The sequence below is a fragment of the Salvia hispanica genome, chromosome 6 (assembly GCF_023119035.1).
Source record: "Salvia hispanica cultivar TCC Black 2014 chromosome 6, UniMelb_Shisp_WGS_1.0, whole genome shotgun sequence".
Taxonomy (NCBI): domain Eukaryota; kingdom Viridiplantae; phylum Streptophyta; class Magnoliopsida; order Lamiales; family Lamiaceae; genus Salvia; species Salvia hispanica.
The window spans coordinates 25108943-25119955 of record NC_062970.1 but is presented as its reverse complement, the minus strand read 5'-3'; the positions used below and the strand labels follow the sequence as shown (position 1 = coordinate 25119955).

The window sequence follows — 11013 nt, the reverse complement described above, 5'->3', positions numbered from 1 at the left end:
ACTTGTCCAGCCACGCCACAGCCACAGCCACAGCCACAGCCACAGCCACGCCTAACATTTTCTTTAATTGTTGGTATATTTTAATTGAACAAAAATTAATTGGTATCCCGATCTCAAATCCAGTCTGGTGAAGAATTTGGCTTTCCCCAGCTCATCAAACAACTCATCGGCAGTGGGAATAGGAAAATGATCTGGTACCGTTGCTAAGTTCAAAGCTCGGTAATCGATGCAGCAGCGTAATGTGTCGTCCTTCTTCCGAATCAATAGGACAGGCGACGAAAACGGGCTCTGGCTCCATTGAATTATGCCTTACTCCAACATCTCTCTCACTTGTCGTTCCATCTCATTTTTTAGGAAATATGGATAGCGGTATGGCCTCACATTTACCGGCTTCGTGTTTGGCAATAAATGAATCTTGTGGTCAAATGCGCGGGCAGGCGGCATACCCACCGGAAGATCAGATACCTTCTGATTCTCCTCCAGTACCCGGCGAAATTCGACCGGTAAGTCCGCTGGGTATTGTTGTTCGGTCGACAACAGCAGCCCCGGTCCATCGCCGGCATCCAATGCCACAATTTCAAAGAATTCGTGGGCAGAGCAATACAAAGCCAGCAAGGCTAACGAGTGGAGCGAGATTTCCCAAGGCCCTGGAAGAGAACCCTTCACACCACCGATTTCTCCCCTTGGCGAAACTCCTAAGTTTTCCCGACAAAGTCCGCCGAAATTTTTCCCAATGATTCCAACCACGCCAGCCCAAAATGACATCCGGTCTGTGAATATCTTGAATATGTAGATCCGTCAAGAAAGTCGCACCCTGCATAGTTAATTCGGTCCGCCGAGCCACATGTGAACATACCAGAGAAGCTCCGTTACTGACATAGACACGGAAAGGGCGGATTGATGCCAAAGATAACTGTAAACACTCTGCAAAAATCGGGTGTAGGAAATTATGTGTACTCCCAATATCAATTAAAACGGCCATTGTGGTAGACCCAATTTCACCTGTTACTTGAAACGGGGCAGCACGGGTATTACCAGTTAAGGCGTGTAAATGGGAAATATCCGATGTAATCACATCCATTTCGTTCTGTTGCTCCTCCGGGATAAACTCCGACTCCTCAGCATCCTCATCTCCAGCATAACAGAGAAGCTTCATTGCGCATACATGGCCCGGGACATATTTCTCCGGACAATGCCAGCACAAACCTTTCCGCGACTGTTCCGATTTCTCTGCATTCCAAACAAGAATCGGGACTATCCTAGAACGTTCCTGATCGCGGATGGGGGCACCAGCTAGGAACTGGTGGGCTGTCCGGTTGGCTGCCTTGAATCGCGGCTAGATGAAGAGTCGCGGAGATCCTCTTGTGTGTGTATGTGATAATATTATCAGACTTCTCAGATCCAGAGAATCCGCTAGAGCACGGGGTCTAGGAACTCAGAGGAGCCTTGAAACCATCGGTCGTTGGGCACACAATCGCTTCCTACTTTTCAAAACCCTCAACCCACAGTACTAAAACTAGTATAAGGAAGTAGGGATCGAATCCCACAAAGATGGAAGCGTAAGTAAGCATGCAAGAGATTTTGGACACTGGTTTTGGCTGCTGCCATGCATTTTTGTGGAGTTGAGACTTAACTACTAGACTGGGGAAACGTAAATAATCTATTCTAACAGCTAGACCTAGGCAAACATAACTAAAACATGCATGACGAAAAACAAGATGTAAACAAGATAACACTCCAGCAATAACATATTACTAGACCTAATGAACAACTTTTCCTAAAAATGCCAAGACAGAGAAAAGACAGATCGTGGGGACCATTTCCCAAATTAGCAAGGTACGAACGAAAAGCTACAAAATAACTAACTAAAGGTTCAACTAACAACTAGCTTCATCTTCTCTAACGATCCTTGATCACAAAATGCAAAGGAAAATAGAGTAAACTATTAAACTAAACAGAGAAAGCTAAATTAAACCATTTAACTACGATTTAACTGCTAAAATTAAACAGATCTACTATAGCTCGACGAGGTAAATGAGAAAACAGAAACTAAACATCAAAACCATGCAGAAATGAACAGATCCAAACACTGGATGCTTCATCCGCTCTGGATCCAAGCCATCCACAACAAACCACAGTAATCCCCATCTCTGATCACACAGATTCACCGGATTTAACCAATCAACTACGATCTCCACACAATTCAACTCAACAACTCAGATTAATCGCTAAAAGCATCCAAGGTAAAACAGAAAAGCAGTAATAACTTGAAACGAAACCATAGCAAGAACTTCCATAGCTAAACAAGTGCAGATTCAACAGAAATTTAACAAAATAAGGCCGAGATTCCAACAGCGAAGGCTCGGGAAATTCAGAAACGGGAACTTAAAATAGAAACTTCAAATTGTATCTTCGCCTCGCGTGGAGACGGTGTTGCACAAACTGATTCTTAAACCATGAACCGTAAAAACCCCCCAAACTAATCCCCCCAAGTGTGTGTAGAGTGTGAGAAGTGAGCTAAGTGCTAAAAATAGATGATGATGATCTCATGTATGTCGTGTGCTCTTATTTATAAGGAGTTGAGCTTATAGATTCTTTCTTGTATTCCCCATTCTACCCTTTGTCTAGGATGCTCCTCCGTCTAGTAAATTTTCTTCTTTCTGCTCACTTTCTCTGCCAGACTCCTTTCTCCAGGTATTCTGCTCCTTTCATCCTGGGTCTGGTCTTTTTCTCTACACACCTGGCTTATAAAACCTTGTTAGACCCAAGAAATTACAAAATTTACCTTATAACCAATGCATGAAATTAGCCTTATCAAACTGCTCACACTTAATCCATACTTGTCCTCAAGTATAAAGACAAGAAAAAGAAATAAGGCGAATTTCAATGCATGGTTATTTCATGACCGACCCCAGAAGACACTTAAACACCTAGACCTTGACACACTACTGACATAAAAGGAAAGAAAAGGAAAACAAACACTTAAGGAAACAAAACACATAGGCATGAATTAGCTCAAACTTTTGAAGCAGCTGTCCCCACAAGTTTAAGGTCGATCCAATAGTTTACACTCTCCAAATCCTCCCCTTCCCTTCGTCCACCTAGTCGATTTGTCAGTTCGTCCAGATAGCCTTTAGCCTTACCAGTTGTGGGATTCACTCGATCACTCATTCCTCACCAGGGATGTTAGGATCAATTTCTCTATGTTATTTTCTGCCACTGATGTCTTGGGTTATGAGAATTTCTCCTTCTAATTTCCTTTTTTCTCTTTTTTTTCCCTAGACTTCGTCCAGCTTATACCTCCTTATTTTTCTGGACTTCGTCCAGCTTATACCTCCTCATTTTTCCTGGACTTCGTCCAGCTTATACCTCCAAAATATGATTTTTTTTTAAAAAAATTTCTTCCTGTGGACTTCGTCCAGCTTATTCCTCCAGATATATTAATTTTTTTTTTCTCTTCTCCCACTATTTTCTCCTTCCTAGATTCTTCTCCCTAAACATCAGGTGGCAGCCCCTTTTTACATGTCAGCACTCAGTATTTAGGCTTATAAATCACTTATATTACGAGGCTTCAAAACTAGTTCAGCTAAGGCATCTCTATCGTTCTTACTTCTTCCAAACCGATTTCAGATTATTAAGGAAAGAGGCCTCAAAGTTATTGTGCATCCTATCTTCAATTACTCTCGCTAAGGGAATCTTGCCTTATTATCTTTACCAGTTCATACTTAAAACATACAAATCCTAAAAAAAAAAAAAAACTAACTCCTAGACCTAATGACTCTTACGCATGTTGAGCACAATTTGCACTAATTCCCTCCCCCCTCCCACTTCACTCCAGCTTGTCTCCAAGCTCTCCCAGTGAAGGGGGGAAATAGGGAAGTTGGTGCACACAATCAAAACAAGAAAGAACACAGAAAATAAACACATACCAAACATATGAAGAAAACTTCTCACACTTAGACCGGGCAGCGGGCTAAGTGGGAGAAGACAGAGAAATAAAAAGAAAAACGTCATGCTAAACATAAACATAAACTTCTCACACTTAGACCAAGGATTGGGCTAAGTGGGAGAGTGCACATAACAACAATTATAACATGCTCAGCGTAATGAAAACACAATGAAAAAAATAAAATGATAAAAACTGAAATGTAAAATTTACTTGGTCATTGGGGGTATCAATTCTGAGTCTTGCCCCGTCGGGAGCCAGACTTGGGTGGTACGCGTTGGGGCGGTTCAAAGTAACTTTCTTTTTTGCCGGCGATACAGGTTCCTCTTCAGCTATTACAGGTTACTTAGACAGGGGTTTCTTCACAGACACAGATGCAAGGGACGGCGATGCAGGTGGGGCTACCAAAGGCTTAGACGGGGGCGGGGGTCGTTGGAGTGACGAGCTGCCCTGACCGGGCTGCTGGCCGCATTACCGGGTCCAAGAGGCAACCTCTGCTGGGTCTGGGAGAATTTCTCCTCAAGCCACTCTGCCATCTTCTTCATCAACCTGACCGCATCAGACATCCTTTCATTCTGGGCTGATGATCTCTCGGCCAGGACATCAATACTTCCCTTGATGGCATGCAACTCCATTCTGGCCCCGCCTAGCTCCGCCCTCATCACGGCCACCTCCTTTCATAGCTACTCAACATCTGCACTCACCACCGTCTCTTCTGGCTCCCTCTTTACCTTCTCCACCACTGCTCCCACATTGTAGAAGCACACATCCTGCCATTCCATGAAGAGGAGCCCCTTATTAAAGAAGTACTCCAGACTGAACAGTTCTGGGGGCTCGCACATCATCACATCGGGCTATGCCTTCCCTATATTCATTATAAAATTTCGTTGAATATAGGCGCCCAGTAGCTGGTAGGTATACATGTGGCGGGAGGGGTTGGCAGTCATTTGGTGGCAGGCTTGGCCCAACTAGTAGCCAAGGTGGACTTTAATTCTTTTCGACATGCACCAGGTGAAGTAGAGCTCGGTGGTGGTGAGGCTTGAACTGGCTATACCCATGAGGTTGTAGCCGATGAATTCTTGCACAAACCGGAGGAGGTGGTCTGTGATATGGATTCCCTTTGTGTAACATCTCAACTTTTTCATCTTGTTAAGGTGGGTAGAATGTAATATCTCGATTTTTTTTTTCTTTTTCTTTCTCAAAATGTTATCAAATGTTTAGGAAAAAAAATGAAAAGGATCAAAGAATAATATAATTCTAGTAAGTGAAATGTCATACATAAGTGAGCATATTGTCACACTAATGGAACCAAACTTTTTAATTTTACAAGTTTAACTACCATTATACATCTCTAAAACTATGAAATGGAATTCAAGAAATTAAAAGTGTACATGTGGGCCTATCAATTAAATCCCAGCCCACTTCTTAAATTTTGGAGTCATCATGGAAAGGCCCAACTCTCATCTTCTCTTTCTGGCAGCCCAATATAATTCCCCAACTCCACGCGTCGTTCACGGAAGTGGCCAAATCCTCCCCCACTGCCTGAAAACAAATCACCATCATATTCTCGTTGTCATCTCCAAGTTATACTACAATTTCCATCACAGTTGATCAATTCAAGGAAATCGAGACCTACAGAAAAGAATCCTTTTTTTCTCTTTACAAAGACAATTTTTCCAACCTAAGGTAATCACCAATCCCACTTCTTTTATTTCAAGCATCATCATCTAATAGACAAATTTTAATTTTTGGAATCAACAATCACATAAGAAGTTTCATAAACCAGAAGAGCAACTTCAGCTATGAATTTAAAGCTTTTACCTTCTCCTTATTAATCAAAATCTAGATAGAAGTTCACTAAAAAAAATAAAGAAAGAACTTAGCTCTTAGATATGAGATTGTGGATGCCCGGCGACGGACCACAACAGCTCACCGCGCGCCGGAGAACCCCTGTCCTGTCCACGGTCGAACAACGATGGAGACACAGCAGCGGCGGCGGCTTCGTCCATCTCAAGCGCCAACGGGAGTGAAACAGCGGGCAGCAGGAGAAGTGGCGGACGGCGCTGCTGCTGCCCCACGAGCACCCTAAGAGGCCACGCAGCAGGAACTGCGACGATGGCCGGAGGAGATGACGGTGGAGAGATGGGCGATTGGCGACGAACTCGCTGGAGAAAGGGAAGGAGTGGAGACGCCGCCTCTGATGTAGGAAGGAATTTGATGAATTTGGGGAAAATGGAACGAAGGGGATAGAGAGAGAAGTTGACCGGGAAGGGAATAGGAGGAGGAGGTTATAGTTCTTACTGAGAATGGTCTTTTATTAACAAGGACTAAAGTTAGTGTTTGGGCCGATTAAATTACGTAGAGCGAAGAGTTAATCGTTGAAATGAGTTGGAGCTCGATTAAGTGGTAAATTAAAATTCTCTGGATAATTTACTTAGTTCCCGAAGATGGAAGATGTTGAAATCGAAGGTGCGTAGGGCTGACCAGCGTCGCCCCGCGACGCCTTGGGCGGCCGCTAAGGAAATAGAAGGAAAGAGAGAGAGACGACGCTCTCAAGTCACATAAATAATTAAGTCTAATAAAGAAGTTCTTTAAATCAAATTTCCTGACTTAATTAATATGAAAGTTTCAAAAATTTCCTAAGAATGAATGAAGAATAGAAAGAGATTAATTAGGATGCATGCATTCTAAGTATATATATTTTTCCTTGAGTCTGATAAAAAAACATGTTTTTATTTTCAAAAAGAAAGCTATCTCCGCGAGCAAGTTATGGTCGGAGTAAGGAAATTCAAGTATAAACACATGAGGTGAACTTTTCTATCCTAGGTGGATGAAAACTATGAAAATATGATTATGTTTGTTGTTTATGCAAATGATGTTGTCTTGCCATAAATGATTTGTTTTATGTGTATAAATCCTATCTGTTTGGTTGGAACGTAAGAATCGAATTCGGGTCCGAGTGAGGGTGGTGTCCCTACTCGGATTAGTGTACACAAGTGACCGTGGAAGGTGGCCACCTTCTACGGCACAAAGATGACATAGTGGAGGCCGTTGGGAGGTGGCCACCTCCCTGGCTGGAGAAAGATGTAGGTGACCGTAGGAGAGCACCATCTCCACGGCACTTGGTGTTCAGATATGGCAAAAGTACAGAAAGAACTTAGATTGATCAATCGAACTTTAACTCATAAAGAATTTAGTAAGCCCAGGTCTTTTAAGAAAAAAACCCTCGAGTATCACTGTGATGGCTTGACAATATTTTCATCTGATGTATTTATATTTCGGCAATGTGTTCACTGAGTATTTTTATACTCAGCCCTGCATATATTTTTAAATGTGCAGGTTGAGCAGTGGCGGTGGAGAAATGCTAAGCAGAGTTGATGATTTCCTTCTTGTTTTAAGTAGAGATTCTCGGAGGTGCATGTCTCCATACATGTGACCGTGTTCTTTCCGCTGTGTAGTAATGTTCTACACAACATCGACTGTTCGTTTATACTCTGATAAATATCTATTTATTATTAAGGTTTTGATTCAAAATCCTGGTGACCAAGAGTTATTTTGAATTTTTCTTCCTTGATATTTTTAAGTGAAAATTCAGTTATTGTTTATCCCCTTTCTGTTCCCCTCTTCTTATTTCCCACCCCTAGTCACGGTTTCCCGGCTTTACTATCCCTAGCAAAGTGCGGTCGTGACACTTTGACACACTGGTCTTGAAGGTTCCACTCTTGGCGTGCGTTATAGACTCACATGCCGTCTGCGGTGTGAATCCGGGCATGTTCCTCGGGGGGCCAAACATCCTGTCCTCTGCAGTAGTAAAAAATCCCAGGTGGAGAGACCATTCTCGGACACTCATCAAATGCTCGATGTTGAACAGGCGGAAGGAGATCAAGTCGGCTTCTGGGTCGGTGGTCGCCCTGAAGCGGAATGTGGAGAAGAACTCCCTTGCTGCGACCACAGGTACCTCGTGCTCACTGTGTTTTAATAACCACTCGAAGCCGATGTCTTTGATATGGTCGAGGAACTCTTCCTCCGACTCAATGTGCTTTAGGGATTCTGGATCATAACGCTTGCCAGACTTAGCCAACTTCCCAACTGCGCTCATTTCCTTGTAAGTCTGTGCTCTCCTGGAGCCATCAAACTTTGCCATGGATCCCAGCAGTTTCTTAGTGACCCATATCTCAATCCGTTCATAGTTGGGAACCTCTTCTTCCTCTGACTCTTCCTCTGATTCGCTTTCACCATCTGAATTACCGGGTCCAGGAATTTTTTATGGTGAAGGGAGTGGCGCTTCTGCTTCCTTGACGGAAGAGATTCTCTTTGACTTCCTGGGCTGGGTAGTGGCCACCTTCTTGCCTTTACGCTTGCACGCCATAGTTATGCGGCGTTCCACCGCAACATCCACTTCCCCCTCCAACCCAGGCACTACCTCCTCCTGTGCACTTTCTGCCCCTGGGGTAAGGAATTCTGATCCTCTGGACTGGTCAATGTCATCCACCTCGTCCAATGCGCTCCTTCGCGCCCTTCTCCTAGACTCCCTAGGGTTTCTCGGTGAGTCTTCTTCCTCTGGCACATCCACCAGATCCACAATATCATGTAGCCCTTCTTCCCTGGGCTCTTGCACTTCAGTAGAAACGGGGATCTCCTCCGCCATAGACAGTCCTAGGGTTTCCCCCTAAACAAACATTAACGGGGTTTCTCCCTCAGATAATTTCAGAGTCTCCTCCTCAGCAGTTTTCGGGGTTTCCCCATCAATAACTTGACCATGGGTTTCCCCCGCTACAGATGTAAACGGGGTCCCCCCTTCGACGTACAGAAACGGAGTTTCCCCCTCAAATTTCCTTGGGGTTTCCTCCACAACAGTCATCAAAACAAGGGTTTTCCCCTCCCTACTTCCTTCCACAAGGGTTTTCCCTTCGTCCGCAATTGTCCATTCATCTTCCACCACCATCTTGTCCGACTCCGCCCCCAGATCTCCACTGTCCTTCTGTCCGCTACCCCTTTCCTCCTCTGCATGCGACTGATCAAAAGCGGTTGAGGGTTGGGTTGTTGTATCTTCAGGAATTATTGGCTGTTGTGGCGCTGTGGCTGCAGTTCCGGTAGATTTTCCTTGGTGCATTGCCGAAAAGAGTGCAAAGATTCTTTTGGCCTCCTCCTTGCTGCCAAATTTCGCCTCCAATTCCTTCAGGAACGCTGCCTCTTTAGGGTCTTCGGCGGTAATGGGCTCTGGAACTGAAGTCGGTTGCCACTCGGATCGTATATCATGTATCGGAAAAGTTGTTGGCGTGACAACCGGGGGTTTTGCTACCAGTTCCGCCGGGATCTTGGACGAACCGCCGGCTGGTGGCCTTGTGGTGGGGTTCCCTTCCTTTGTGGTAGTAGCCGGTGCTTTCTTCATGGCTTATTCTGCAAAAATTTACGAAGACTAGGGTAAAATTTGGGTTAGGGTTAGAGAGAATTTGGGTATTGTGAGAGAGTATTGGGGAGAGAGAGAGTCGGTCGAAATTTGATTTGAAAGGAAAAAGGAATATTTTTTTGTTTTTTAGATAAGGAAGGCAAACGATTGCTAGGTGATGTAAGCAACCATACGCTTCCTCAAAAGGCGGATTTTGAATTTTGAAAAGTAACCGACTTCCCTCCAAAAGTATTTGATTCAAGACTTTGCCTCCCTATGCAATTCAAAATACCACGCAAAAACAACGTGAAACACCAAGTGCCCAGGTCAAGGATTTCAGTCGAGACAAAGCAATTTCCCTGCGGAGCTTGTTGTTTCGAAAATATTTTTGGAAGATTAAGAATTTTTTCTTTGTTTGGATTTTTAGTTTTTGGAAAAGCAATTAATCTATTTACTCTCGCAACTGAGTATTTTCAGGTTCCCCTAGGTCAGTGCATAGATAAAACTTATTCCCATTTTACCTGACCTAGAAATTCGTGAGAATACTCATTTGCCTGACCAATTAGGCAATAAATAAGGGTGCGTGTAGTGGCACTTCTTCCACTACACAACTCCAAATTATCGCTAAAGATTTTTACTCGGTGACCATTAACAAGGAAAGGGACAGAGTTAGGGGCGCTTCCCTGGATTTCCACCACTCCATTTGTTCGAAGGCCGACGATGGTGTACAGACCTATCCATTTGGACTTTAGCTTCCCAGGCATTAGCTTGAGCCTAGATTGAAAAAGAAGTGCTTTCTGCCCTACTTGTAGTTCCTTGACCCGGAGGTTCCTATCATGCCAGAGTTTTGTTCTCTCCTTATACCACATTGCTGAATCAAATGCTTCTAGCCTTAGTTCCTCCAGCTCCTGTAGTTGCAACTTCCTTTCTTCTTCACAGACCAGTGCCTTCATATCCATCTCCTTTATGGCCCAATATGCCTTGTATTCCACCTCCACGGGCAGATGGCATATTTTTCCAAATACCAATCTATAGGGTGACATTCCTATTGGTGTCTTGTAAGCGGTCCTATAGGCCAAGAGAGCATCATCAATGCGCTTACTCCGGTCCTTCCTTATAGTATTCACTGTCTTCTCCAGAATTCTCTTGATTTCTCGGTTCGAAACTTCTGCCTGACCATTTGATTTGGGGTGATATGGAGTAGATAACCGATGGTGGACACCGTATTTCCTCATCAATGCCTCTATAGTACGATTGCAGAAGTGTGTTCCCTGGTCTGAGACTATAGCTCTAGGCACTCCATACCTATTGAAAATATTCGCCTTCAGAAACTTTTCCACTTCCTTTGATTCACAGGTGGGTGTAGCCTTTGCCTCTATCCACTTGGACACATAGTCAACCGTGACCAATATATAAGTGTTACCATAGGAAGATGGGAACGGTCCCATGAAATCCATCCCCCACACGTCAAAGATCTCGCAGACTATTACTGGAACTTGGGGCATCTCATCCCTCTTTGAAATTCCTCCTGTCCGTTGACATATCTCACAGCATTGACAGAATTCGAAAGAATCCTTGTTCAGCGTTGGCCAATAGATCCACTATCTAAAACCTTCCTCGCAGTCTTCCTGGGTCCAAAATGACCTCCGCATGCCAGAGCATGGCAGTGGTTAAGGAC

General features: G+C 44.0%; 2 long non-coding RNA genes across 2 annotated transcripts; one reads left to right on the top strand and one right to left on the bottom strand.

Annotated features, from left to right (window-relative positions):
- Positions 1–5182: 5182 nt before the first annotated feature.
- LOC125196487 lies at positions 5183–6331 on the bottom strand. The gene is made up of 2 exons (XR_007171897.1): positions 5867–6331; positions 5183–5488 (listed from the first exon to the last, which is right to left on the bottom strand). It is a non-coding gene; the product is annotated as an uncharacterized LOC125196487 (long non-coding RNA).
- Positions 5485–7439, top strand: LOC125196488. Its single transcript, XR_007171898.1, has 3 exons — positions 5485–5632; positions 6693–6753; positions 7286–7439. It is a non-coding gene; the product is annotated as an uncharacterized LOC125196488 (long non-coding RNA).
- The last annotated feature ends 3574 nt before the right edge of the window (positions 7440–11013 follow it).